We start from the raw sequence: 27,397 nt of genomic DNA on the forward strand, positions 1-27,397 counted from the left end.
GCCCCCAAGGACACGGGTGGCCCTCCTGGCTGCCAGGGCACTGCTGACCCATGTTCAACTTGTCACTGACCAGGACCCCCTGGTCCTGTTCCATGGCACTGCTTTCCAGCATCTCATTCTCCAGAGTATATGAACACCCCGTGTTGCCCTGTCCCAGGTGCAGAATCCATGTGCTCATGGTAGAGGACATGCAGAGATCCACTTGTCTAATTCTGTCCCCGTTGCCACACATAACAACCCTCCTGCAGTTTTAGGGACATTTGGGCTATGCTGCCTCCCTGAGAAGCATTTCATGGCTTTTGCAGGTGCTGTGTCATGTCCTGGGGCAAAGGCTCTCCGAGCATGTTTGGTTTGGCTCCCTGCTTGCCCAAGGATGAGTCTGCATAATGCTGGTCAGCCTCTGGTCCAGACCAGAGGAATCTCATGGACTCTGCTTACCACCTGCCCCAAAATGTGGGTGTTTTCAGCCTGGGTTGTTTGGGATCGTATGGCAGATGGCCTGTCATCCAGGCCTGTGATCCTGCTGTGTCCCCAGGCCAGCTGAGGGCACAGCTAGAGGAAGAGAACATGATGCTAAGGTGAGCTGAGGGTCTCTGATATCTTGCCTAGCACATTCCTGGTACAGACTTGGAGCTGAGGGAGCTGGGGTTGTTTAGTCTGGGGAAAAGGAGGCTCAGGGGCGTCATTATTATAGCTCTCTACAACTGCCTGAAAGGAGTTTGTGGCCAGGTAGGGGTAGGCCTCAAGTTGTCCCATGGGAGGTTGGATTGTACATTAGGAAAAAAGTCTTCAGGAAAGGGTTGTCAGGCATTGGGACAGGTTGCCCAGGGAGATTGTTGAGTCACCATCCCTGAAGGTATTTAAAAGATGTGCAGACGCGGTACTTGGGGACATGGTTTAAAGATAGACTTGGCAGTGCCAGATTACTGGTTGGACTCAATGATCTTAAAGGTCTTTTACAACCTAAGTGATTCTATGAACACATCATCTGCTCTGTTTTGCTCTATTTGAGCTCATACGAGCTTTATTTTAGGTGACATCCTCCATCTGCTGCAGTTCTCCCCACAGAGTGAGTGTGAGGAACAGGGTAGGAAAGCTGAAATATGATTGTGACAAGGGAACCATCCTGTGGAGAAGAAAATCCCAACCCTTCTTCCTTGGGTTTGTGTCCTCAGCTGTAAAGCCTGAGCAGATGCGGTGCTTGGAGCAGGCTGGGGAAGAAAGACAGGGAGAATAAGGGTCGGGAATCTAGTGTATGAGCACTGGAGGAGGGAAGGGACCATGAAGTCAGATGGCAGGAGTGCCAAAGGATGGGGAACCTAATGGCTGTGCACAGCACATTGCAGGGAGGGAGGATGCCGGGCAGAGCAAGGAGTCTGAGGTGTTCGTGCTGGTCCGGAGCAGATCCCCTTGGCCCCGGGGGATGTCTCTTATCTCACACATCTGTAGCAGGATTTAGGGAATGGCTGAATCAGTCACACCATCAAGAAGCAATGGCAAGAAATCAGCTTCTTTTCAGCGGGGAAGTCAGTCAGCTTCTAACAGGTACTAACCAAGATACGTGAAAGAAAATGTTGCTGTGGTTTTGGTTGTTCGGGATTTTTGGTCTGGGAATTAAGTTAAAAAATAAGTTAGTAATGTTCCTTTTTTTTCTGAACATTTTTTTTCCTTTCCTGTGAAAACATGATATTGCCTCAGGCCACTCTAAAGCAGGTGAGGAAATAGCATGCAAGGCAGAAAACTTCAGAAATGTTGCTATTGGCTATGCACAGAGCAAACATTCTTCACATTGGACTTTGTGCTATGCAATGCCAGTTTGAGATTTTAGCAGAGTCCTCTGGGAATTTCAATCCAGTTTTGGAAATATATAGATGGTGGGTGACTCAAGGCCAAGGGGCTTCCTGTTGTGTTGTATTTTTGATGTCTTGACTATGAGAGGGAGGATTTTGAAGAGTCCTCTAAGAGAACTAGAGCTAGAAAGAGAGTGGGCTGCCTTTCAGATGTGTTGTTATAATTTTCCACTGTAGGAGGTGAAAGGTAAACCTGCTAAGAGGTAGATATATGCAACGGAGAAAAATTAAATCTGAAGATAAACATTTCCAGAGCAAAGTCCACACTGCAGCTGATAAATTTTAATAATCTGTAAACTGAAAGGGAACAAAACCTCAGAAAAATGAGGCAGTTCATTCCCTCAAGAAAAAAACAACACAGAACTACTTCACTACTTCTGCATGTAAAACCTGCAGAGGATTGTAAATCCCTCTGACTCTGATTGAAACTATTTCTTTAAGCTACGAGGATGTACTCAGAATTAAGTATCAATCAAGGAAAGACTTCACATAGCGCTGTGAATACTCATATCCCTCTGAAGAACTGCTGAGTGAATGGGCCACGTATCATTTTCTAACAAAGGCTGTTTCATTTTTCCATCCCACCATTCTGCTATAAGGAGTGGTATTTACCTCATCTCCAAGGTGAGTTGCTTCTCTTTGTGCAGCACAGTTGAAGTCAAAAGATCTTATGTTTATGAGCATTACACAGAAGTTATTTGAATGTATATTAAAATGAAGATAAATATGTTTAAATGTACTTCCAGAGTAGCTCTGTGATTGCAGAAATTATTCCCTGCACGAGAAACTTTGGAAACGGGAAGATTACTTTTTTCTCTAGACTTGTTGCAAACTGAATATGGTTTGCTTGAGGCACCATATCTAGAGGTCTCTTGGCATGGTCCAGTGGCAGTGGGATGCAGAGAGACTGTGATTTAAGAATGACACTAATTATTTATGTGTTCTCAGCTGGTCCCAACAAGTTTTGTGGCCCTGACTGCATTGGTGGTTCAACTCTCTTGCAACAAGACCAGACACATGTCTAAAAAATAAAAGGCCTTTCTACTTTCCAGAGTAAGGGGAAAAATTTTGATGAAGTTGGCAAGAGTTGTCTGGAAACTTCCTGCAGTTTTTGGAGAAGTCCCTCAGTTATGTATGGTGAACTGTCACGTGTAAGGTAGGACAGAAGTAAAACATAGCAAAGAAGTAATTTTATGGTTTTTTGTACAGGTGAGTCTACAAATGTGGATGAAAAAAGCAGGGGTTGGAAGAAGGGTCCGGGTGGATGGTTGCACAAAGGATCAGCCCAGGCACAGTGGAAGTATTTCCTGTGTCTACTGTATTACTGCTCTAATCTTTTCTGCCAGTTTCCACTGCTCCAGTCCACTTGCAAGGTTGTATGGACCCCAACTCTTTTTTCTTCCTCACAACAATCACTTTATGCTTTCCTTCATCAAGTGTGGGCTCAGTCTTCCTTTTTTCCTAAATCACAAGCGTGCCGCACAGCCAAGGGAGCACAGAATGAAGTACATGTGAGTTATGCAGCCTGGATGCCAGAGGTGAGCTGCAGTCAGGATAATGTTTTCTTCATCGCTCTGTTTACTGAATCCTAGCTGGCTTGTAATGGTGCCAGTGTCCTCAGGAGCCCTTTCTAGGGATTTCTGGGAACCACAAAAACATGTTAGGAAGAGGATGGAGTTAATCATTTGGGCTTTCCTGCTGCTATATTCAGCCCAGCAAGCCGCCTCTGACAGATGTTTCTGCTTTTAGGCCACAAGGAATGTTATTGACTGGCTTTCCCTGTGTTCAAGAAGCATGTAAAGCTATCAAAGGCTTGTTTTCCATAAGAGCATTTTCTTGTCAGGTGATGTTTTTCTATCTCAGGCATAGTGGATTTTAATGAATTTCTCAATAGACTGATTCCCTGAAGAGAAGAAACAGAGGAAATCTGCATTAGTTGATTTTTTCTCATGTCTCTGGGAAACATGGGATGTAAGCAATGGTGAAGTTGCACAACAGAGCTGTGGGGAGCAACACACAGAGCCCTCTGCTGCCCATCAACCCTTCTGTCGACTATCCTGACCCACTTAGTTTGAATAAATTTTTCTGTATGTCATACAAAACAAATTAGAGCCAAGTCCCAGGTGTTCCTTACACAGTTTCAGGCCAGTCAGTTCATATTGCTACCTGGGTCCTGGATCTCTACCAATCTCCCATGACTTGCATGAAAAGAAGGGAAAAACCTGACTCCATAATCTGGTTGCCCATGAGCTCGTTCTGTGTGGGATAGGGAGAAAGGAAGACTTTTGCACAACCCCTCCATGGGCTGTAAGGTAATGGAGACTCCCTCTTCTGGAAAACACCTGTTTTCACCCCATTCCTGCATTCACCCTGGAGGATTTGCTTACCCATATGTTCAGCTGACCCAGCCATTGGACAGGATCAGACGGTGTTAAAACAAAATGGCCCCAGTTCTCTTTTTCACCATAGTAGTTCCCTAAAGTGAATGGAGATTCTCCTCAGTTCCCCAGCTCAGCTCTGGGAAGGAACTGTCTGCTGGAAGGACATCGTGCCAAGCAGTAGGACAGAAGGCAATGGGCAGAAACTGATGCACAGGAAGTTCAGATGTACATGAGGAAGAACTTCTTTACTGTGCAGTGATTGGAAAGGAACAGAATGCCCACAGAGATTGTGGAGTCTCCTTCACTGAAGATATTCAAGAAGGGTCTGGATGCAATCCTGTGCTGTGTGCACTGGGATGGCCCTAATTGAGCAGAGAGTTGGTCCAGATCACCCCCTGTGATCCCTTCCAGCCTGACCCATTCCACGATTCTGTGATTGATGGGTTATGCTCACAGCACAGGTAGTTTTCAGAAGGGACATAACACCCAGCATTATGTCTACTCTCAAGTGGTGCCTTTCCTAATAAGCCACAACTATTTGTGCTCGCAGCGCTGGCCTCTCAAGGCATCACATGATGTGGGTCAATAAGGGCCGCAGTTATCCATCTGACCAAAACTGCAGGTGCAAAATTATGCCTGCAGCTATCTGAGGCCATAAAAGCAAGGCATTCTCTGAAGCTGCCACTCAGTAGCTCAGTGGGCCCTTCCTCTCCCAGCCAAGCCCCCATGGGATGCTTCTCTGGCACGTGGTCTATTCCCTTGGACGAAGGAGAAACGCAATCGTACCCTTCCTTTCCTGGCAGCAGTGTCTAGGAGGGTTGGTTTCTTCTGTGGACCATGACTATTGTTACAATTGCTGCTTCATCAGACAGAATTATTAGTCTGTCAGTAATGCATTAGACAGCAACACTAGTCTCAAATGCCTGTTAATTATCTAAATAAGCAAATTTGCTTCCTTTCCCACCATGATCACTCATGTCTTATGTCATTTGTGCAGCTGAAGCTGTGATCCTTCAAATAGCCCTACAAATAGTTGTTATTACAAGGGTTGTGCCCTCAAAGTACAGAGGCTGCTGATACGAGGGGAAGATGCTGGACTAATTCCTCAGGGCCTGATCCAAATCCTTTTGAAATTTGTAGAAAAATGCTCTCAGTCTTTCATGGCTTTGAATTATATAATCAGATAGTAACTTTTTTCCAGGCAGGAATTTTGCTTCAAACATCACTTGAATACACTTGAGAGATCTGGCAGTTGATAAAATACTCAGCCTTGAGCCAATACAGCCCGTGAAAGCCCTGAATATATTGGTGTTTTTTGCAACATAATAGTATTTTTCCTGGGGAAAGCAACAATCTGATCTGCTTGCTTATCCAGAGTCAGACCTGCAGTAGTTTTTCACTTACTTAGAGACATCCAAAACATGAAAATGTGGTTGTCAGTGTAAGGGTTTAGGGCAGCAGATGTCCACAGGGCTTTAGTGCATGTCCTCTGTCTACTGCACAGTCAGAGTTCAGTGTCCCCTCATTTAAATGCCAGCACTCTGCTCCAACAGGCAGAGCTGCCTGCCTGCTCCACCTAACAGAAGCCAAAATCCCAGAAGAGTGTTGTACCAGCATCATGGGTTTAAAAATGGGATGGCTTCCCTGCTGCCTCCATTGCCCCAGACCTTCCTCCAGGCTGCTGTGTGTGGGCTGTGGCAGTGAGCTCCCTGCCCGTGAACCTTCAGAAGGTAAATTTGTGCCTTGAAGCCACAGCTCACAAGAAGATACAGCCCAGAAGCAGGTCCCAGGGGCTGAGTGTGGGACAGGATGGCTGTTGCTGACATGGAGGCAGCAACCCTTAGGTAGGGACCAGGTGACCCCAGGGGTCACCCAGTGGTGAGGCCATTTTCCCCAGGATAGAGAGACCATATATGTGCTGGTGGTGCACAAGGTACCCAGAAAGGTTCATCCCACCAGTTTGCATCATCTCAGGAGTGTGCTTTGTCTCCCACCTAATGAAGGGTTGAAGAAGAGAAGTTCCTGTCCCTCCAGCAGCCTGCACTTGAATTAAATGCCCAGCAGTTTCTTAAATTTCTCCCTTTCTGGTTTAAATCTGCATAGCATAGCTGTTGAAGGACTCTGAGATGAGGAAATCACAGAACTTCTCCACAAGGGTGCCATTTCATACAATCGCAAAGTTTTCTTGCAACAGTATTCGTTTTACTCAGGGAAGTTACCAAGGACATAATGAAAACCATCCCAAAGCCCAGGAGATTTTTTCCTCCTCCCAGAGATTTTCCATCCCAGGTGTGGCTGATGACCCAGCACACAGCTGTAGGGCTGCAGATCTGAGGCTGTAAAAAGAAAACCGTGTGCGTTTAGTGAAAGCAGATAGGGCCATCTAGTGACAAGAGAAACTTGTGTTCTTCATTCCCTTCTTCATTCCGTCCTTCCTTTCACCAGCCCACGAAAACCTGTTCTGGCCACCAGGGCAGCCTCTCGCCCAGGGATGTGCGTGGCTGAGCCTCATGAGGTTCACACTGCTGGAGCTTTGCATGGTCCTCAGCAAAGCTTTTGCGAGCACGGTTGGCAGTGCCAAGCAGAAAGGCCACTTGGATCTCTGACAAGGTTTGGGTTTGGGAAGAGCCCGTGGTGGCTCACGGGCAGTGCAGGGGGCCAGGCGCAGGCAGAACTTGACCCGGGATCGACCGTGGGAAATAGAAATAGGGCTCTTGTGTTTGTTGAGAGATGGTTTTCCCAATTTTTTTTTTTAACTGCTGTAGGCAAGCAAGGAAAAAATTCAGGAGAGGGAAGATGTTTCTTAGGAAAAAACAAACAAAACAAAACAAAACAACCCCCCCCTCCCAAAAAAAAGAAAATAAAAAACCACTTTGTTTCAAAATATGCATGAATTTTATTTCTTGAAAATAATTAGGAGATTCTAGAAATTGTGGAAATTGTGTCCTTTTTAAGTAAGAAAGTACTTATGCATGGCATTCCGTCTGACCTAAACAAGTCTTCCATAATATCATTAGCATAATGAAAAAATTTATTTCTTGTCAAAGGAAGCATTTTTTTTCCTTCTTCCTTTTACTTCTCTCTTTGTCTAGCATGTCCTTCCTTTCCTCTGAAGAATTCACGCTACTCATCTTCTTATCAGTTTAGCTAATTACATTACTGCACTTCCCAGCAAATTAAGATCCAAAGCCTGCCGGTTTACAGTAAACTCCACAAAGAAAGGGATAATGAGTTTACTTTGCAGGTTTTGTTCCTTGGGTAATTTCCATACACTTGGTTTACAAAGCGGGAGATAAGGTAGCTGCCATCACTTTTATGTTACCCTTCCCAAGCATAGTCCAGGTCTCCCAGTACTTCTGGGAAGGAAGAGATTCTCCTGCTGAAGACCCAGTGGTGAGGCCATTTTCCCCAGGGTAGAGAGACCATATATGTGCTGAAAGCAGAACCAAAACAGGGATAATTTGTATGCCTTAGGCTGTATCCATGCTGCTCAGGGATGGAGCAAAGTGGTTCTGTTCCAACCACAAAGCGCTCAAGCCCAGGTCTTCTACTTACACCATGAGATTCCCCCATGAACAAAATACAGTGTGTGCTGGAATACCTTGTGCTGGAAGCAGAAACCACTTCCAAGCACCTGAAATGGATGAGGGGTGCATGGTAGCCCATCAGAGTGTGCTTTCAGAGCATGAGGATGGAGATACCTGTGGGAGTGTGGCATGACACTGTCTGAAGATGTGGGACCACCACGCCAGGTCTGCACTGAACCAGCACCAAACCTAGCTTGGGGCAAGTAGGGACAGACTAAGCTGTACCAAGGTCTGCTGGGAGAGGAAAGGACCTGAACTCCATTTTTGTGGGGAACTTTCAACTGCAAAGTTTGGTTTGACTCAGAATGGAAAGAAACCCGACATCGTCTGAACCACAAAACACCCCAAAGCAATCTGTTTGGGATCAATCTCCTTGTTTGGATTATCCTCTTGTTTCTGCTTTTCTTTTGAAAATAAAAGCCAAAATTTTGCTTTTGTTGTTCCCACAGAAAGGTTACTTTCTATCAGATAGCAGGTTTTGGACATTTTCTGCTTAGTGGTTTGTTCATACCTGCAGTCCCAGTCAGAAACTCAGCATTAACATTCTGGTTATTTCACACATCCCTAATTAAGCTAAGGTGGCATGAGTGGATGTAATAAGACACCAGAGTGAAGGGCATGGAAGGAGAACAAGGACAATGCAGTCATCGAAGAAAGAAAAATGTTTTTGTGCAGGCTTACAATTTAAACCAAGAATTCCCTACAATTATTATCTGATTGTGGTCAATCTCTATCACACTTTGCTTTGATTGTTTTAGGTGTTCCTCTTCCCAGATCCTCTCAGCTCCCTTTGGCCATTTGTGGGTGAAGAATGCACCCATATTTTTAGCTTATTCAGAAATTTGCATACTGAAGTCTGGGGCAAGAGACTGTGCTACATGTTCATCCAGCCCTTGGCATCCCCCAGTAGGGATTCCAGTCTTTCACTGGGCTGTTACAAGCACAGAACAAGTGCCTCAGCAGTGCCTCAGAGAGTAAGAGTCTCCCTTACTCTCTCATCTGAAGGTGTTACTCTGGTCATGGTTAATCAATTGTGAGCCTGGGAGTGACAAATCAGTTCAGTCAAGTCACTTTAATCACTTTAGAGTCATGTCCAACAACTCTATCTGTTCCACAGTGCTGGCTGCGACACTTAGTCAGGGTCAACATTAAATTAAAAGGCCTAATTCTGAATGTATTGAAACAGAAAGCTCTCTGTGAAGATGTAGTCCACCAGACCCCCTAGTTGCTGGAAGCTGGGCAAATATGTACTATGCTTTCTGGAAAGGACTCCAAACAAAAGAGTTTTCTGTTGAAAAGTCTCCATATCTCCATCACAGTAAACAGAAAAATACAAAGCTCTTCTTCACTTCGCATCAAGCTGGCAAAACCAAATACTTTTCACTATTCTACCTCATATCAGTTAGTAATTCTGTCACTGCAACCGACTTGGATGATAAGTGACCAACCAGATTTACTCATCAGGCTCTCTGGCTCTCTACTTTGGCCTCCATTTTCCTTGCCAGCCTAAAAGATGTTGTTGTTCTCCACAGCAAACAGCTGCTATGCCTCTAATGGTTGTCTTAAATCATCTGCTTCCAAGGAAACTGCCTTTCCCTGCTGTAGCAGATTTTGGGGAGTAGAGGACTGAGTCATTCATGCTCTTGGGAGAAGTCTTCTTACCTCATTAAGAGAGCTAGCTCTCTTTACAGATTTTAATTGTAATTAGCACATCTGGACCACATAGTTTTCCTCTTATATCTCTCCTGTTGTCCATGCTGCCCCTGAGTCTTGCCTACTGTTTTTTCTTGTGCCATCCCTGGAAGTGTTCAAGGCCAAGTTGGATGGGACTTTGAATGATCTGATCTTGGGGATGGCGGGGGGGTTGGAACTCATGATTTTTAAGGTCTCTTCCAACCCAGGCCATTCTAAGGTTCTATGTTTCAATGATCCAAAACCACACACAACGGTGCCCATCAGATCAATGCTCTCTGTGCTCTGGTGTCAAGTGACAGCACCTGCTGAGCCGTGTGCTGCCCAGGAGGGGCATGGAGGGATGGCAGCAGGACAGGGAGAACTGCAGTCAGCTTGAGTATGGTTTGCAGGCAGGAGGACAGATTGTATCAGTTAGCTGATGATAAGCAGGGTCAGCTGAATCACTGAGCATTCACTCAGAGGCAATTTACAGCTTTGCCTTACTCAGAGGGTGCCGTGTCGTGTATATGTGCACAGCGATGTGTTGCGGTGTTTGCAGTTGCCCTTGTGAAAGTGCCTGTTGGTTGAGTTTGCTCACAGCACAGACTCCCTCTTTCAAAAATTTTCTTAGCAGAGTCATCTGTTTTCAAGGAATAAAATGATGATTAATGATGATAATTCCTGGGATCTGAGTTGATGAGCATGCCACTGAGCCCAGCAAAGCCATACCAGTACAAGCCAGTTTAAGCAGAAGAGTCTCTACAGTCTCCAACAATGGGATCTACACTTGTATCCCCTCCTGCACGCAACTTCTGAAGCTTGTAGGTGATTTCACTGAGTTTTTATGACAACAACAAGGGAAAAAATCCTTGGGAATTAACATTGCTCAGCAAGACACAGCCTGCAGCATATTTTTTATGGCAAAGAACTCTCAGCATTCCTGGCTTCATTTCCTTAGTGCTCACAGCATTCTGCCTTTATGGCAGGGCTGTGCCCAACCCCAACATGCAAGGCCACATCCTGGGCTCAGTCAGATCACTGGGGTAGCAGAGAGCTGGGATTCAAAAGCCTACATGAGTTAAAACAAGGCTAATTTGGGCAAGCTAACAGCTGAGAGCTTGCTCTTACAGCCAGCATTGTCAAGGCACAAACCCACTGCGAAGTCAGGGTACCAGTGACATTGAGTGGCTGGTGGGAAGGGCTTCATCAGTGTGGGGCTGGGACCACAGTCAAACACAGAGAGAAACCACAGTCTCAATGGCTTTCAGTTCTTGAGCTGATGTGCTGCAGACTAGCTTGGCTACCTCTGCCCAGTGCTGCCTTGTGTGGTACCCTCAAATATATTTGCTCAACCAACAGATACATGAAAAGCTGTTGTCCCTTATATCCCTAGTGTCAGGTTTCCTGGGCTGGTGGCCAGGGGTTTTCCTTATCAGTACATACTTTATAATGTAGCACTTTTCCTCACATTAAAAGGAAGAAAATAGAGAAATACAATCTCAAATAAAGGGATTTGTTCCTAAAAAGTCCATAAAGTTTGTAGAGGACCTAATGGCAGGGTCTGACCTGCAAAGCATGTGATGAGAACAGTTGGTCATGAAAATACAGCATTTTGGATGATGAGGCAAGACCTTACAGATCTGGAAATAATGCAAGATCTTTGGAAACCAGAAACAAATGTTAGAGCTTATTTTCTCCCAAGGCAGTTGAACATTAACAAAGCTCACATTGAGAAGATCTGTGTTGCTGGCAGGAGGAGTCTGATGCTCTCTGCAGTGTCCCTTTCCCTTCCATCCAGGCTCTACTGTTGTCTCACTTCAGCTGCATGGGGTAGGGGGACTCTTGTCTTCTCTACTCGCATGGTGAGATAAATCCTAGAGGATGCCCACTATCTGTATCAGAGGAGAACTGGATGGTGCATAGTTGAAATCTTCTGAGAGATGAGATTACTGTGGCTGAGCCTGCCTTCCCCTGAGCAGGGATTTCTATAAGTCACAGCATTTTTTTACTCCAGCCTTTACTGAACTTGGCTGTTCCCCAGTTATTTTAGCTCAGATTTTTCTGGCAAGTGAGGTTTGGCTTTTGCAGACATGCTGTCTATCTCATGAGTTTTTACCTTGCTCATTCACAGGCAAAGAAAGTACCATTTGTTGCATGAGCATATGGGACAAGCAGCAGCTTGTAGTTTCATTATTAATTATTTACCAGACAAAGAAACCTACCCCATCTGGGAATTTTATATTTTCCCAGGGTAATGAACGGATACTCATGACGTGAGTATGCAGGAGTGACATTGGTATTCCCAACTGTTGGACAAAGAGGTATCCATTGCAACAAAATCATTAGAAATTACTTGTATATGCAGGGAACCTGGTCATAACTATTTTTGAGATGTTCCCATGAAGAATTGCTCCCTGCAGGAAGCCAATCTGGCAGGTACAGTAACCCCGATAATACTGCCCACATTGTGGCAGTTCAGCTCTGAATTTTAACAAGCTGGACTCTGCCTGCACATTTGAAAATTAACCATCCACTTGCAACTTGAGCCTGTCCTGCTTGGGATTTAAGTTCACTTGGTAAGACTGAGTCAATACCTCCTTAGCTCTGTTATGCTGCAAACCCACAGGCCAGCTGGAAATATTTGTCTTTGAGCACAAAAGGAGGTGCACAAGCTTCTCGATGATCTCATGCTGCCGAGCTCTCCCATTTCTTCTGTTTGCATCAAGACAGGAGGACATTGTCCTCAGTCAGTGTCAGTCTTGGTCCCACAATGACAGTGGGAGGATGGTGGGTGCAGCTGGGATGAGCTGCATTTCTCTGCAGGCATCTCAGTGCACAACTACTTTTTGCACAACATTTTTGGCATAAGATTTCTTGGGAAATGTCTTTGTTTCTGTCACAGGAGCACAGAGGAACCAGAGTCAGCAGCTTCAGCCAGATCTTTCACTGCTGTAAATAGTCATATGTTCATCCCACCACCTGTGATACAAATTTCCTCACCTTAACTCTTGTCACCCTGCGGGAGCTCACATCAGAGAATAAAACCAGCCAGCCTGAGGCAGAAGCATCATGTAACCAAGAATCCTCTGGCTGCTGCTAGGATAACATAGCAATTTACCATCTTCCTTTTCCTCTCTTGCCTGTAATTATGCTTCAGTCACTGGTCATCTGTTCTCTTCAGACCTATAATCCAGCAACCTTTCCGGTCCTGTCAACTACAAGTACTTATTTGTTTGCACAGTTTGGAAGGCTTAGGCTTCTTTTTCTGCTCTTTCGGGAAGACACAAACTGCAGCTGTCAATGTAACACTGATAATGTGCCTCACTTAGAAAAAAATCAATAGGTGCTGTAAGTGTTAACCATATGGGCATGACGGTAAACATGCTCTGAAAGCCCCAGGAAATGTTAAATGAAAGCTGCAGTGGGGAAGGCAGCAGGGTAGCCATGACTCAGTGCAGGCAGAGATTCCCCTTCGTGTTGTACGTGTAGTGATGCCCATCTCTGACATATTTAACAAGATATAAAGTTGTTGTGTCCTGTATGGTCACTAAATTGTCTTCTGTAAGCATCTATGCGTATTTGACTTAGGCACCTTTCTAGCAGAGTGGAAAGCATTTGTAAGGAACCATAAAAAGTCATTACATATGCAGAACAATTGAACCTCCTCAGCATCTGTGGTAGGAAACACATCTGTCTTCTGTCCCTTTCTTTCCTAAATGTCTCCCTGAATCAACTTTTATGGGAGGGTCGTAAATATCCCTTTCTGTTCGAATCCAGGAGTTAACAATACCCCCTGTGACCATAAACACAAGATGTTTCATTGAGGAAAGAGGTGCACTCAAGTAAGCAGAGATCTTTGTGACAGTTGCTGCCAGTATGGTCCCCATGCACCGCTAATCACATTAGTGGGAGAGCACGGAGGTGGCCAGCAGACAGCAAAAGAAAGAGGGAGAGAAAAGCAAGACTAATCTTGTTAAAAGGGAAGCAAAGATAGACGCTACTTTTACACAGAAGCTTATAACGTCCCCTTTTTCCCAGGGCTGGAATCACCTGGATGCTCTCTGAGCAGCACGGCTGCTGCTGCTGCTGCTGCTGTTGTGGAAACAAACAGCCCACATATCTTGAGTTACTGAGGGCTGCTTTTTCTTACAGCTCTTTGCCATCCATGGTCTCTTGGTTTCTGCACAGGAAACCTTGAATCCTTCTTGAAGTAGAGGTTTACTTGCCTCCAGATGATTTTAAAAGCAGTACAACTGGTTTTAATCCCCTGCATGAGATCCTTTTCCACCACAGGAGGACCCACAATTTTCAACAGATAAGACAAATGCCTGATAAAAATATTAATGTGTTTTCTCATTCTCCTCTGGAGAGACAATGTCAGATGTTCAAAGATGCTTTCTTCCTGAATGAAGTCTTTTGCTCTCTAGTTGCATGAGGGTGATGGACAGATCCCAAATGTTCACTTTTTCTTACTTGAAGAGGCACAAAATATCCCCCAAACTGGGAGCTAAGGATTAGGCAAGCATTCACATGAATGACCTCTGGCAGTCCCCCCAGTAGAGTTTCATCCTTTAGTCCTGGCACAGTACCTTTCCCTGCTGTAAGCCATGATGCAGATATGTTGTCTCAGGGCTGAGGTGCTCTCTGCACACTCTGTCTTCCCACACAAAGTGAGAAGGGGTGAGGGAGAGGGGTGCAGGAGGAGAGCTGCTCCTGACCAGACACACACTCATGGAAGCATAGGCACCAGAACCTGTACACAGCCCAGTGAGCAGGATGCTGTGACAATGTGTTGAGGTTCTCCAGCCCAAAGCCCACAGCACCCAAGCCAGTGAGCTTCCAATTCAACTAAGCAAGACTAAGCTTTGGGGAAATATTTTCATCTTTTGGGGAACAAGAACATGGAAGGGCTCAGAGGCATGTCAGGGTGATTCTCCAAGCCAGTGCTGGAGGGTTGAGGGGTACAGCCTTTCTGAGTACTTCTCCAGCAACACAGTTCCTTCTCCCACCACCCATGACTGTGTACCTAGAAGAATTGTGTTAGTGGACCCCCTCCCACAGAGTTTAATATTAGAAGGGGAAATAGCACCTTGATATCTGAAAGGAGCCTTAACCCATTTTTTTTTTGCCAGCCTGTTTATTCAGCATTGTACTACTGAGAGCTGAGAGTGGATAAACAAAGTTCTTGCATCAGTGGTTGTGATGTCTGCTGCTAAAAGTGCTGGTGCCTTGCCAATTAATCAAATGGAGCAGGGGAAGGATAACCTGACAGATGGGCAGGAGAAATCCTTGATGAAAAATCTGACTTGTTGTTGCATGAGGTAGCAGAGGCAGGAGGGAACAAAAAATGAAGAAACAAGTGGAAATCTAGAGGCAAGGACAGTGATGATGTCTTCATAGCTGAGAGCCCATGCCCAGTCCAGTGGGGATCAGCCACTTGTTGCCTTGATATTTCATCAAGTTCTTAAATACTAAATACAAAACAGAGACCCTTCTGGCATTAAGGCAATGATTTCACTATGGGTTAGTGGTGGCTAAGTGAGCTGGGAAGTGGCTGTTGTCAGTGTCCTGCAGCACTTGAGCTCCCCTTGCCATCAGAGCAGGGCCTTTCAGGAGGGGCAGAAGCACTGGTCAGGAGTGGAGCCCCTGGGGAGAGGAGAGATGGGCTGCAGGTAGAAGAGAAAAGGAAGGAAAAACTTTAGTAATGCTTTCAACAACGTTTGGGAAAGATGGCTGGACTGGGGACACAGTTCTGGTTAGCAGTGTCTGTGCAATGCAGAGACCCCTGCAATGAAGAGGACCCTAGGCAGACACAACATTTCTGAGCATCAGACAGCAGGACCTCTTGGTACCCAGTTAACTGAGGGGAACCTGAAATCCTTGCTCTCCCAAGAGAGGGATGTTTTGTTCATTTCCCAGTCCTAGGAATGGATCAGTGAGACCAGGACCCTCCAACCCTGTTTCTCCACTCTTCTTTCTGCTCCCTTCTCTCCCAGGAGGTACAATGCTGCACCCCAGACTGGGTGGCATCAGGGGTACCTTCCCTAGCCCCTGCAGCCCCTCCTACCTCACATGATCTCGACATTGACCATTTAATTATGGCTGGGGGAGAGCCTGAGGCCCACACAGAAGAGGGAACCAGGAGCTGTGAGGGGAAGAAAAGGCAGCAAAGGCACCAAAGGAGATGGGGCTACAGATGCCAGGAAACAGAACAAGGAGGTGACTGAAAGGAGGAGGAAGAACAGCCAGAAAAAGGTGCTGGGAAGCTTGTTTGGGTACTGCACAAAGTCAGCATTTATTCCTGTGCAAGCCTCTTGCAGGCTGCAGGGAACATCCTGGGTGTGCAAGTACCCAAATGCACACTGCATTTCAACTGCAAAGGCAATGGGCAGCTGAACCCACACCCTACTCACCTCTTCTCTAGGGGTATGTCTGGATTACTATTACTATTATGATGATTATTGCTGGTTGTAATAGTAGTGCTTCTATTAATAACAATACTATTATTATTATTATTGTTGTTTCCTGATTTTCCCAGGAATATAGACTTTTGCCTCATGCAGGCAAGAAAACAATCTGTGATTTGTCTTAGAAAGAAAACACCTTCCTTTTTGTTCTGATGATGTCTGTCCCTCGGTTACAATTCATTCATCCCCTTGGCTAAGACAGCATATTGATCTTTCCCCTGGGCTCTGACCCCTCCATGCCTTCTCTGTTTACAGAGTTACCTTTAGCATTCCTGCCTCCTCCACACTACTCAGGGGCAGCAAACATTTCAGGTAAAATTGATCCAGTGGATACAAGGAAAGACATCATAAAGGAACCCAGGGCGCGAGGCCATTCGTGGCCTCTCTGCCATCACATAAGCCTGCTGTGGGTCAGTTCAGCATTAACTGGCTCCTGAGGTGGGTTCTCATAAAAAGCAGTGCTGAGCAGTTCTCCCAGTGCAAACTGGGGTGTCAGTACAATTATCATCATTGCTTTTGTGCAATGAACTGGACAAACCCTAATTCCACCTTTCTCCTGAGACATGCTCACAGGTTTTGAAGGCTAGACAAATGATGCAGACCACCCAGCCTGACCTGCGTTGCACAGCTCAGAGCCTCTTACCCCTAGTTACAGCTTCAGCCCCCTGGTTTTGTGCAAGTGCACAAGTTCCACTTGCAGAAGTGCTACAGTACTCTTCTCGGTGTTGTCAACACCTTCATCAGATCTGCCTACAGCTATGCAAGGGCTACTCAAAACAAATGAACTTTTCTTGGGGACAGTCTGTATCCTTTCCATTTGAAACCATAATAGGGTACAAAAAGGGTATATTAAAGTAACTGCTTTGAGGTCCAGTCCCCCTCACTGTTCCCTGGTCCTGTAGACCATATTCAGATGGTTGCAGATTGATACTGGAAACCCATCAGTTATCTCAGGGAAATTACATCACCTTGGGCTACAGTGTCAAGCTCCTATGTAGGTATCTTGCTTGTCATCCTGAAATGTCACATTTTTTCCTGCAGAGTGGCCTAAACTCAACCACAGGGGTGAGGTGGTGGTGCATGACTTCCCTCTCAAAGCAAGGGGAATGTTTAACCTTCAGGCATAGCCCTGCTTAGCGTGGCATTACCCAATTCCTTGCATGACTCATTTGCCTGCCTTTCCCCAAGGTGTGTGGGATCATAACTCCAGCTGTGCTGTGCTCAGAGGAAGTGATGGGGAGTATGGGAGGGGGAACTACCCACAGTGGACCCCACAAATTACAGGCAGTGGTCTCAATCTCTGTGCAAACAAGTGAACTTGCCAGAACAGTATAAACCAGTAAACTGACCAAAAAAAAAAAAAAAAAAAAATTCCATATGTCCAAAAATCATGTTTTGGCCACTCTAGGTGATGGTAGCTTCAAGCATCATTAAGTGAGGACTCCATTCCCAGCAGCTGTGGGCAGCTATTTACTCTCCAGCTCTCAATCCTCAGAGGCACTTGAGCAGCATGCAGCTGCTGCAGGTAGGCTGGCAGGAAAGCTGCTGGCTGGGTTGAGGTCTGCTGGAGCAGCTCAAGGGCTGTTTGCTTGCTGGTTGTTCTAGGCAAGCTCATCTCAATTGACCTTCAGTTCTGCAAAGAAGAAAAATCATCTAATGAATTTGGATTTACAGGAGTTTTCCCTTCACTCTATTTCTGTGTGGATTTTTATGTCTGCTTATATGTACAGTTTTTGCTGCTGTCTTTTATATTAGAGGAAACCTGTTTTCTAAGGTGTTGCCCTGGGTGGGAAAGTCTGTGAAAGGCGGTTGTGATTTCTCCCAGGGAAAGGCCAAAGCAGTTTAAAAAGCATGTTGGTAGGGCCAAGCTAACTTGGTGCACCCCACAGCCATCTCCAGCTTTTGAGTACTTTTGAAGCTCCAGTAATGAAAACTGCAGGAGCACCATTCCCTGGGGGAGTAGTGGGGACTGATAAGGGTGATTGACATGGGGGCCCAAATACATAAGGGAGATATCAGTGATTGAGTATTATTTGATAAATATACCAAAGAACCCCAACTCCAAAACTTTATGGACTCTAATAAAGTGATGTTCCTGATCATACATAACTTAGCAGAATTTGTTTGTCCACAACTTCTCAGGTAAACATGTCAAATACAGCCTAAAACAGGCTGCTACTTCTGGCCCCAGCAGGGCATATTCATCCGGGACAAGGAATAGTCAAGTAATTCTGCAATACAATTCTCTTGACTAATTTAAATTTAAAAAAAAAACCAAAAAAAAAAAACAACAAAAAAAAAAAAACAAAAAAAAAAAAAAAAACCAAAAGAACCAAACAAAACCCAATGGTCAACACAGGGACTGGGATGCCTGAGGAAACAAGACTTCTGTTGGTGCTTCTTATGCCATTCTCCAACCTGCAGGCTTTACTAGTTCATGCTTTTTCAGCACTTTTGTGACTTCTCACTGTTTATTTGGTCTTTCTGGTTGTATTTGCAGACACACCTCCATTAAAATAACAATTTCTACTTTGCATTTACAATCAGAGCTAATAAAAATCCTCTCTTTGCATACCTTGGTTCCTCAAAAGCTTCTCAATTTATGTGTTTTCAGACTTTGTTCCTATTTTTCATCTCTCATGCTCAAACAGAAGCTTTAATGTATTAACCGTGTGCTGAGAGGAGGAGGCAGCTGCCACATTGGCCAGCTTCAACAAGTCTCCATTTTATCTTGCCTTCCTGGGCAGATCAATATAGTCCAAGTGTCTCGCAATGTACTCCAAATGTCCTGTTCCAATCTGAAATACTGCTGGCATTTTGACTTGAATGGCTCTGAAAGGTTTGGGGCTCATAGAAAAAAAACCTGAGAATGACTGGGTGCTTCTTTGAGGCTACTGTATTTACCCCTGTGCTGCTGAAACCAGCAGTTCTGGGATGACACTCTGGGTCTGCATGCTCTGCTCCATGGCCAGAGAGGGTGGCATGCAGAGTGCTGGGCTCAGTTGGATCTGCCTGGGCTTGGCTCTCTACCCCAGAAGTCTGACCTTGCAGGTGTCTGCTGGATTTACTGCTAAATTGTTTCAGTGGCTGAATTGCAGGAAAAAAACCCAGCTTTGTTTTTAGAGCCCTTATAGCCAAGACCAGTGAGAGCTATGGAGGTTTTGATGCACCAAAGGGCCAATAGCAGGCTGGACACCACAAGACATCATAGATGTTATGCTGTATTCCAACTCAGAGACAGTCAGTGGGAGAAAACAGCTTATGGTAAAGATCTAACCTCCAGACCCATGAGCACAATTGCCCTGCAATATAAAGGCTGCATTCTGTACTGCTACAACTAAAGAAACTTCTGGGAATGAACTTCCAGGGCTTTGGGACGAGACCCAGACTCATAGTGTTTATTTTATTGCTGTCTTTGGGCCAGTATTTACCGGTGCTTATTAGTTGTTTGAAAGGAAATTAATTGCATAAAAGTCACATTTCCTTTCAGACTCTAACATGCTTGGGCAAGTCACTTATCTCCTCTAGGATCCCTGCATGCATCAAGCATTTGACGCAGCACACAGGGAATGAAGCCATTGCATCTCAGAGGCAAAGCTCACTGTGGATCTGGCTCCTTGAACTGCCACATGCCTTCACTTCCAGAGAAGAGGTTTGGTGGTCTCCATGAAGGACACTCAGACCATGTCAGGAGGTCCTGTCTCCACAGTATCTAAAAGTTAGGAGTCTAATTTCAAACCAAAGTGTAAATCCATGGGCTAACACTTATTAGCTAGTGAAAAAACTCTCTACAGTTTCCTCAAAGGAGATTCTAGAGAGGTAGGTGTTGGTCTCTTTGGCACATAATAAGAGATAGGATAAGAGGAAATGGCCTCAAGTTGTGCCAGGGGAGATCTAGATTGGATATTAGGAAAAAGTTCTTCCCCTAAAGTGTTGTCAAGCACTGGAACAGGCTGCCTAGGGAAGTGGTGGAGTCACTGTCCCTGGAGATATTTAAAAGCCATGTAGATGTGGCACTTGGGGACATGGTTTAGTGGTGGAGTTGGCAATGCTGAGTTGGACTTAGGGATCTTAGAAGTGTTTTCCAATCTAAGTGCTTATGTGATAGTCACTGCAGTCTGCCACCATTTCATTCACCTTTCAGATGACAATATGCAGGACCTAAGTTTTCAAGCTCTTCTATACAAGAAATCAGGCACTATTTTATTTCTCTTGTTACACAGGAAAGCAAATAGACACAGTGCTATATTTAGAACAGATTGGTGTTTTTTCCCTTAAAACCAGCAGATCTGAGAATGGTGGAAGTTGTAATGTGGATATGTCAGATTTTGGAAGCAAGGAGGTAATAAATATTAAGTTTCTTGATTTTTAACCTTCGTCCTAAAGACTGAAAACCCCTCAGTTGTGTCTTTATCTCTTTTTGGCACCAACCGTAAGTTTTTAGGCAGAAATTACTTTGGAAGTTTAAAAACTCTGTCAAGTGAGATAGGACAAATTTATGCATGGCAACAGCAATTCTTTACCTACTGAAAACCCAGGAAAGCTTTTCCTGCTTTCAGAAAGCTACATGGTAAATATACCACGCTTACTTACTGCTACAGATCAACAGATGAGCTTGAATGTTGCCCTTGTGATGTTTCTGAAACATCTTTTGATAGCTAGTCACTCTCTACAAATGATGTCATAAAAAACCAAGAAAACAATAAAAAATGTTGATATTTCTGATACTTTCTGTCTTTACACTTACATGGAAAAAAAAGCATTTGTCTAGTCATTAAAATCTTTTACTGGACTAAAATGATTCTGTATTAACATTCACAATTTGGAGCCATGAAATTTCCCTTTACTAGGAAAAACATAATATTTTTCTTTTTTTTTTTCCAAAAATGAGTGAAAAAAAGATTGATTTCTTTTCCATTCTAGATGCAGATCCTATTAGATCCTATTCCTTCTTAATTTGAAACCTTGTGGTAGACATTTTAAATTTTTTGCAGCCATGCTGGAAGTTAACAACAATTCACGGCTCCTGTATATTCTTTTGAATGCTGACTACATCCTTATGAACAACAAACTTTGAACTTTGCCTGTTGCTGTTGTGAAGGATTTCTTCATGAGGACCTCATCTTCCATTGCTTTTATTCTTGCAGTTATTAAATATTATTATCATCAATTATATTTATGTGTCATTGAGCCACTTGCTGTACAGACACATAACAAGAGACATGCCCTGCCCATGTGCATTAAACAACCAAGATTACTTGGTAAATATAATTCCTCTAAAGATCATGCAAACAGTTCATGTTTCCACATTGCACTGCCCTAATTTGCCATTCTCCTTTTCTGGTTCCATTGGTTTATCTTAATACCTTTCTAGGCTAATGTGACTGTCCTCACATTCTCCCAGCTTTCTCCACCACTGGCTGTCATGATGAACTGAGTTGCTGCACTGAAGAAAATCCCAGTCTGATAAGAAGCAATAGCATGTTAAGCAGGTTTCATGCTTCTTTCACAGATTACCTGATTCAGCTGATACAGCCCTAAACTACGACTGGCTCCATTTCCCTGCCGTGGTCATTTGGCTTTAATGTCTCTCTTGTGCTCAGTCTGCATAGTCAGAATGCACTGATAATAACAGACAAAATCTCTCTTAACGTTGAACTCAAAATTCCTTGAAAAAATACCAAGATGTGTAGCAAATTAGACTTCATCTAGTGGATGGTTACATCTCTTGCACAGAAGTGTATTAATTGGAAATGGACCAATTCAGAGTTTTCCAGCTGAGATAACCTTTCAGTGCAGCAAGAGATGTCACACAACCTTTATGCAATCTCACTGTGCTGCTTCAAAAACATCCTTTGGCAGATTTAGATATGTGGATCAGAGTGAGTCCTTGCTAAAACACTCCAGCCCTGAGGGGGTCCCAGGTAAGTTTGAGCTGCAAGCTGCAAGCCTCTACAAGTAATTGACCTGTGTGGAAAGCCAGCTGGATCACCTGCAGATGTTAGTGGTGGTAGTACACACTTGCCCACAGGGAACTGGATTGCAGTGACTCAGTTTTCATCAGATAGCAAAAATTATTCCTCTTTATTGACCCCAAATGAGCCATGACTTCCCAATAAGAAATGGCTCTGGATACCAGCTCAAGCTCATTGAATAGGGGCAAAGTCACCACTGGTTTCCTCCTGGCACCGGATGATCAGTACAGACAGAAAGCCTTTGTCATTCTGCCCTCAGCACTTGCACTTTTGGGCTCAGTCCAACTCTTAACACAGCAGCCCAACTCTTAGCACAGCATCACAGTCCACAGCCCTTACCTGCAAACTGTCTGCATGCAGATCTGTAATGAGCACCATATCCTCATCTCTCTATCAATCCTGATCACGGGACATGTCTCAGATAGCTTTGGCTAGTTAAAAACAGGCCAGATTAATACTGTTGGACCTGGACATGACTGTGGAATTAGATGAGAACCTGAATCACTAATGTAACAGCTTTATGCCTGACTGCTTTCAAGGAGATAGGGATGTGTCTCCAGAGCAGGATAAGCTCAGAACAGCCCTTCAAGATATTGGCAATGAAGTTAAAATACCATTCCTCAGACTCTTTTAGTGCATGGTTGATGTGTAAGAGTCTTTACTCTTTCAATATCTGCTTAAATGACTGAAGATAGTATCAAGCTAGTTTGGAGGGTGGAGTTGCTGCAGGCACTTTACGGGAAGAGAACCATGTCTTGCCTTCATCCCCTCTGAAGTTTAAAGGCAGCTTCAGTGAGCCCTCCAGCTAAAAGGCAGTGGAGATCTCCTGTGACAGGAAACTCAGAGCAAAGAAAACAATGAATTCTGGGAAGATTTCTTGGGTACTGACTGTATGGTATGGCAGACTTAGAACTGTAGAATCACAGGGTATGCTGAGTTGAAAGGGACTCATCAGGACTGTTGAGTCCAACTCCTGGCCCTGCACAGGACACCACAAGAATCACACCGTATGTCTGAGAGCATCGTCCAAATGCTTCCTGAACTCTGTCAGGCTTGGTGCAGACCTCTTGCATCTGCCTGAAAGCTGGATCTGTGCTTGAAGATCTCCCCCAAGCACTCATCTGCTACAACAGCTGCTTTTGCTCTGAGAAACCAACTAAATTAGTTGCAATAGGCATGAAAATGTGGATACTGTAATAAACCACATTCTTATTTTAGGCAACATCTTGGCTGTGATGAAGACTAAGTTTTTAAATACAGTTTGAAGAAACGCTGCAACCTGACATGAGCATCTGGAAGGTCTGATTGGGGTCAAAATAGCACAGATGTGTTAAGTTTGTTGGTGTATACCTACCCCTGAGAGCAGAAATGGTCAGTGTGGACCTCTTTAGGACTGGGAAGATGAGAGTCAGATTCCCAGATGGCTACCTATATCCCAGACTTTGTAAGAAACAGGTTCCAACACTCTGAATTTTAGTTTGGGATGCTTGCAGTACATTATATGAAGCCCTGCTTGGTATTCCAGCTTTTGTCCACCTCAAAACTGAAATATTCTGTGTAAGAATTGAGTGGCAGTTTGAAAAATGGAGGAAACCAGTGACTGGATGATTTACTTGACAACAGAGCTAGAGTGATTCTTCCCAGAGATGTCCAGAACAGCAGTCCTTGACCTTGGTGGAAGGCAGGAGAAGGATACCCATGTGTATCTCAGGACATGTCAGATGGTGAAAAACCCCTGGTAGTTTTCTTTGCCATTCACTTTCCTGTATCTTTCTCCCTACACACATATATCTGTGAAATTTTTTCTCTTAAGGATCTATATGAAGACAATACTTGTCTGGAACCAGCGACACTCTCTGGTGACTCATCCCTTTCCATTAGATCCAAATGATCAATATGTTCCTCAAAGATCATATCTGAGGCTGAAGCCCAAGCAGACATGGATGGGACTGGAAAGTCAGTTTGAGAACCAGGAGTGCAGGCTCCTGTGTGTGCAGCAAGAGCCATGGAGCAATGAGGAGCCCAGCTTACACCAACATGTCAGCATTCCCATACCTCCCACACTCACACTGACACTTCTACATGCAAGGTCCATGCTCAAGTTGATTTCTCCTGGATACCAGAGCTCTGTCTTGCCCAGAGCCTTGGCTCCATCTTACAGCTCTGTAACAGAGGTCCACAAGCTCTGGAAGTCACCGATTCCCCAGTGTGTCACAGACAGCTTTGGCTCAGCAGAGCCAAGGAGTCCAGACTGCTTCTCAACCTGCTAGACAAGTTGGCAGCATTTCGCGGCCAGATCTGATGGATGTGTGCCCAACATCATTGAAATTAGAAATTTCTTGAATGTTCTGTCTCCTGCAGATTGATGTTCAAGCCTGGAAACCCCTGTCACTGTGGAGCTTGCAGCCTGCCCTGACTCTGCTCTCAGTCCTGCTTTCTGGCATCAGAACAGCCCCTGCACAGCTCCTTGTGCTTCCACTATCACAGCAGGCACCACTGCTTTGGTGTTTTCCACAGACCATGATTCCACCTGAGTGGCTATCAATGCTGTCATGCTTGTGGGAGGCACATGGGACACGTTTTCTGTTGAGTATTGACAGGAGGTGGTGACCTTTGTGTTTGTGCTGCTGGGGATACATAGTGAGTGTCAGCACTGTGTTATCGAAGAGCTTTCACTGCAGGAAGAATTAATAATGTCTGCTTCTTTCCCTCACACTTCTGCAGGACTCGGTCAAGCCCAGCACCATGATTGATGGTGTGAGCAAAGCCTTGTTGGCGCCGTCTCGAAGGCAGGTGCCTATTCATGAAAGGAGAAGACAAGGATGAAGGTGTCTTGCAGGACTTACTACTCCCCTATCAGCGCTGGGCAGTCAGAGTGAGTGGCTTGTTCAGGGGGTGTATTTGCTGACAAAAGTCTGTGCAAACAAGGACCTTGAGAGAACATGCAGGGAACAGCTGCACTGTATCTGGGAAAGGTGAATACCGTTTGCAGAGCAAACTTGCTCTAATTCAAACAAATACTGTTACAAGCAATGCAGCTGAAAAGAAAACACGTTTACAGGGATGTTAACATGACTCCTATCAAGTGAAGGGAAATGGGGAAAATGCCTGTGTCTGTGAAACTGCCACCTGAAGCAAATAATTCCTGCTAGGAAAACCCTTTCACAAAAGCATCTTGCCTTGGCTGAATATTCTCAATACCTGGGGAAAAAAAGTGTTTAGTGTGTTGCAGGATTCGGCCTTCACAGGCCCCCTCTGAGCACCAGCTCAGTGGTTATTTGCAAAAATATTATTGGGTTGGAGCTGCCCCCCAGTGTTACGCTGCAGAGGCAAGGGATGCTGAACACTTCCTGGGAATCAGCATCTTTCAGGGGGCTGGCACTGAGCTTCCCCATGCTGAGAACCTCAAACCACCCTTCCATCAAAATTTCATCCCATGTTTCTCCCTTCCCATCTCCAGGACCACTGTCACCATCCTCAGCACCTCTGAGGGAAAAGATGCACATGCCTTCAAGAAAGCAGGAAAAGCTGCAAAATTCGGGAACAGAGCCCCACCTCGTGGAAACGACCTCAGGCCCTGCTTACCAGAGGCTTTTGTGGGATGTCTTGTGAGCCCCAGCATGACCTCATGCCTCACATCAGGCCTGCTGCTATATTAGTTAGTCTAATAAGAGGTTTTATCTCAGTGTCAGTCACAGTCACAGTGCACACAGCACAGGTATGGGGTGATGCCTGGGTCTTCCTATCCCATAGCTCAAGATATTCTGTGCAGCCCACATGAATGGTAATGATATTTGTGTTACTATTGAAAAGAAAACAGTTTTTATTCTTGACACTGGGTTTCTGATTTAGAGAGAGTGGGAGACCTGGTTGAAGGTCAGGCTGAACATTTTCCATTGAAGCAAAGAAATTAAATGGCCTTTTAAGTGTTCCCAAGCCATGTAAAAGCACCAGACAGAGGAACCCCGAGGACCAAGGGGTTGCCTACAGCCAGGTCAGCTGCCAGAAGAGCACTGGCTGCAGGAGCTGCTCAGAAAGAAAGGATGGTATGGCCCAGGAAAGGCTGCAAGTCAGCAGCTCCTTGAACCCTGTTTTTGCTGGGTTTCAGGATATAGAAATAGCCCTCTCCTTATTTTTCCACCTGTACCCAGGGAAGGTGGTGTCTATCCACATTTTTCATACATAAAGTGGGATAGTAACATCAGTTCATTTTCCTCCACCTTCTGGAAGCCCCCCAGGAAAATCCTGTGGCACTGAACCACAGGGTACCATAGTTTGAACACATATCTCAGTGCTTGGCTAAATTAATATTTTTCCTAAAAATATTTTTTTATTCTATGTTTCTGTGCCCAAATTCCTGTAAACCACAATGGTGACTTTAAAAGCCCGTGACTTGGCACACCAGAGCACAGAGATCCTCAGCACACAAAAAGTCAGAGCCACTGGTCTATCTGGTGATGTTCTCCAGGCTGGGAGTTCCCAATGTTTTGCTCAGGAATCATTATTAGTTGGTAAGATGTGAGAGTTGGTTAGACAGCCATGTTCCCTACCAGCACCAGACACTGGTGTGAGGCAGGAGTGGTCAGCCAAAGCAGTTGCCTTCTACCAGAGCAGAGAAGCAGCAGCAAAACACTGAGCTGTGCCCAAATGTCCTACTGATAAGCAGATCAGGTTGTAAGCCTGACTATTTCTTAACCTTTTGCAGTAAAAATGCAGGGACTGTATGGTGTCAGTATGTCTGGGATTAATGAGAGTTTTGGATACAGGGTTTGGGGAGCATTCAGGGTTTTGGTTTTAGATGTTTCATAGAAAGCCTGAACAAGCACCATAAGTCAGCTCAGTGCTAATTAATGATTAATCTGGATAACACCAAGCTGCTTTCAATTGATTTTTAGAGGGGAAACAGCAAGCTGGAATCTTCATTTCCATGACACATAGGTGTAAAGAGGAGTGACAGAGGCTAGCAGTCTGGACCTGCCACGCTGGGGAGCACAAGACCCTCAGCACACAGGACTGCAGCGGGGGACATTCTGTCAGGGACATCCCCAGCCCAGAAATGGCGACAGGAGAAGGAGATGGAGATGGCGATGAAGAGGAGGTGACAGTGGAGACCAGCTCCCCAAGGTGCCAGCACCCTGCTTGGGGCAGGTGTCCCTGTGCTCAGCAGAGCTGACAGTAACACCTCCTCCCTTTAGGGCTATGCCAGCAGTGGAGGCAGAAGTTGGGATGCTCTCCCCCTGTCCCCTGGCATGTGTCACAGGAGTTTCCCCACTCAGGGTGCCCATGATGCTCTCTGAACACCCCTACTCCGTCCATGGGCTGCGTTTGAGGTAAACTTTCCAAACCTTCCTCTCAAGCCTCCTCGCCTGCCTTGGCTGCCGCCTGCAGTGGGAAGGTGGCTCTCTGGGTGGCTGCGGGCTGGGGTTTGCACGCCTGGTGCCTGGTGCATGGGTGACATCTACC

General features: G+C 45.1%; 1 long non-coding RNA gene across 5 annotated transcripts in view; it reads left to right on the forward strand.

Annotated features, from left to right (window-relative positions):
* Positions 1–83: 83 nt before the first annotated feature.
* The window catches only part of LOC135294204 (uncharacterized), a 47,580-nt gene continuing 20,266 nt past the window's right edge, over positions 84–27,397 (forward strand). For 2 of the 5 annotated variants that reach the window (XR_010356362.1, XR_010356364.1), the window contains exons 1-3: positions 84–3,006; positions 24,659–24,809; positions 25,395–27,058. This is a non-coding gene — a long non-coding RNA (uncharacterized LOC135294204). The remainder of the gene's footprint in view (positions 3,007–24,658; positions 24,810–25,394; positions 27,059–27,397) is intronic. The other 3 variants (XR_010356363.1, XR_010356365.1, XR_010356366.1) reach the window with 3 other exon arrangements.

The sequence above is a fragment of the Passer domesticus genome, chromosome 2 (assembly GCF_036417665.1).
Source record: "Passer domesticus isolate bPasDom1 chromosome 2, bPasDom1.hap1, whole genome shotgun sequence".
Classification (NCBI taxonomy): Eukaryota; Metazoa; Chordata; class Aves; order Passeriformes; family Passeridae; genus Passer; species Passer domesticus.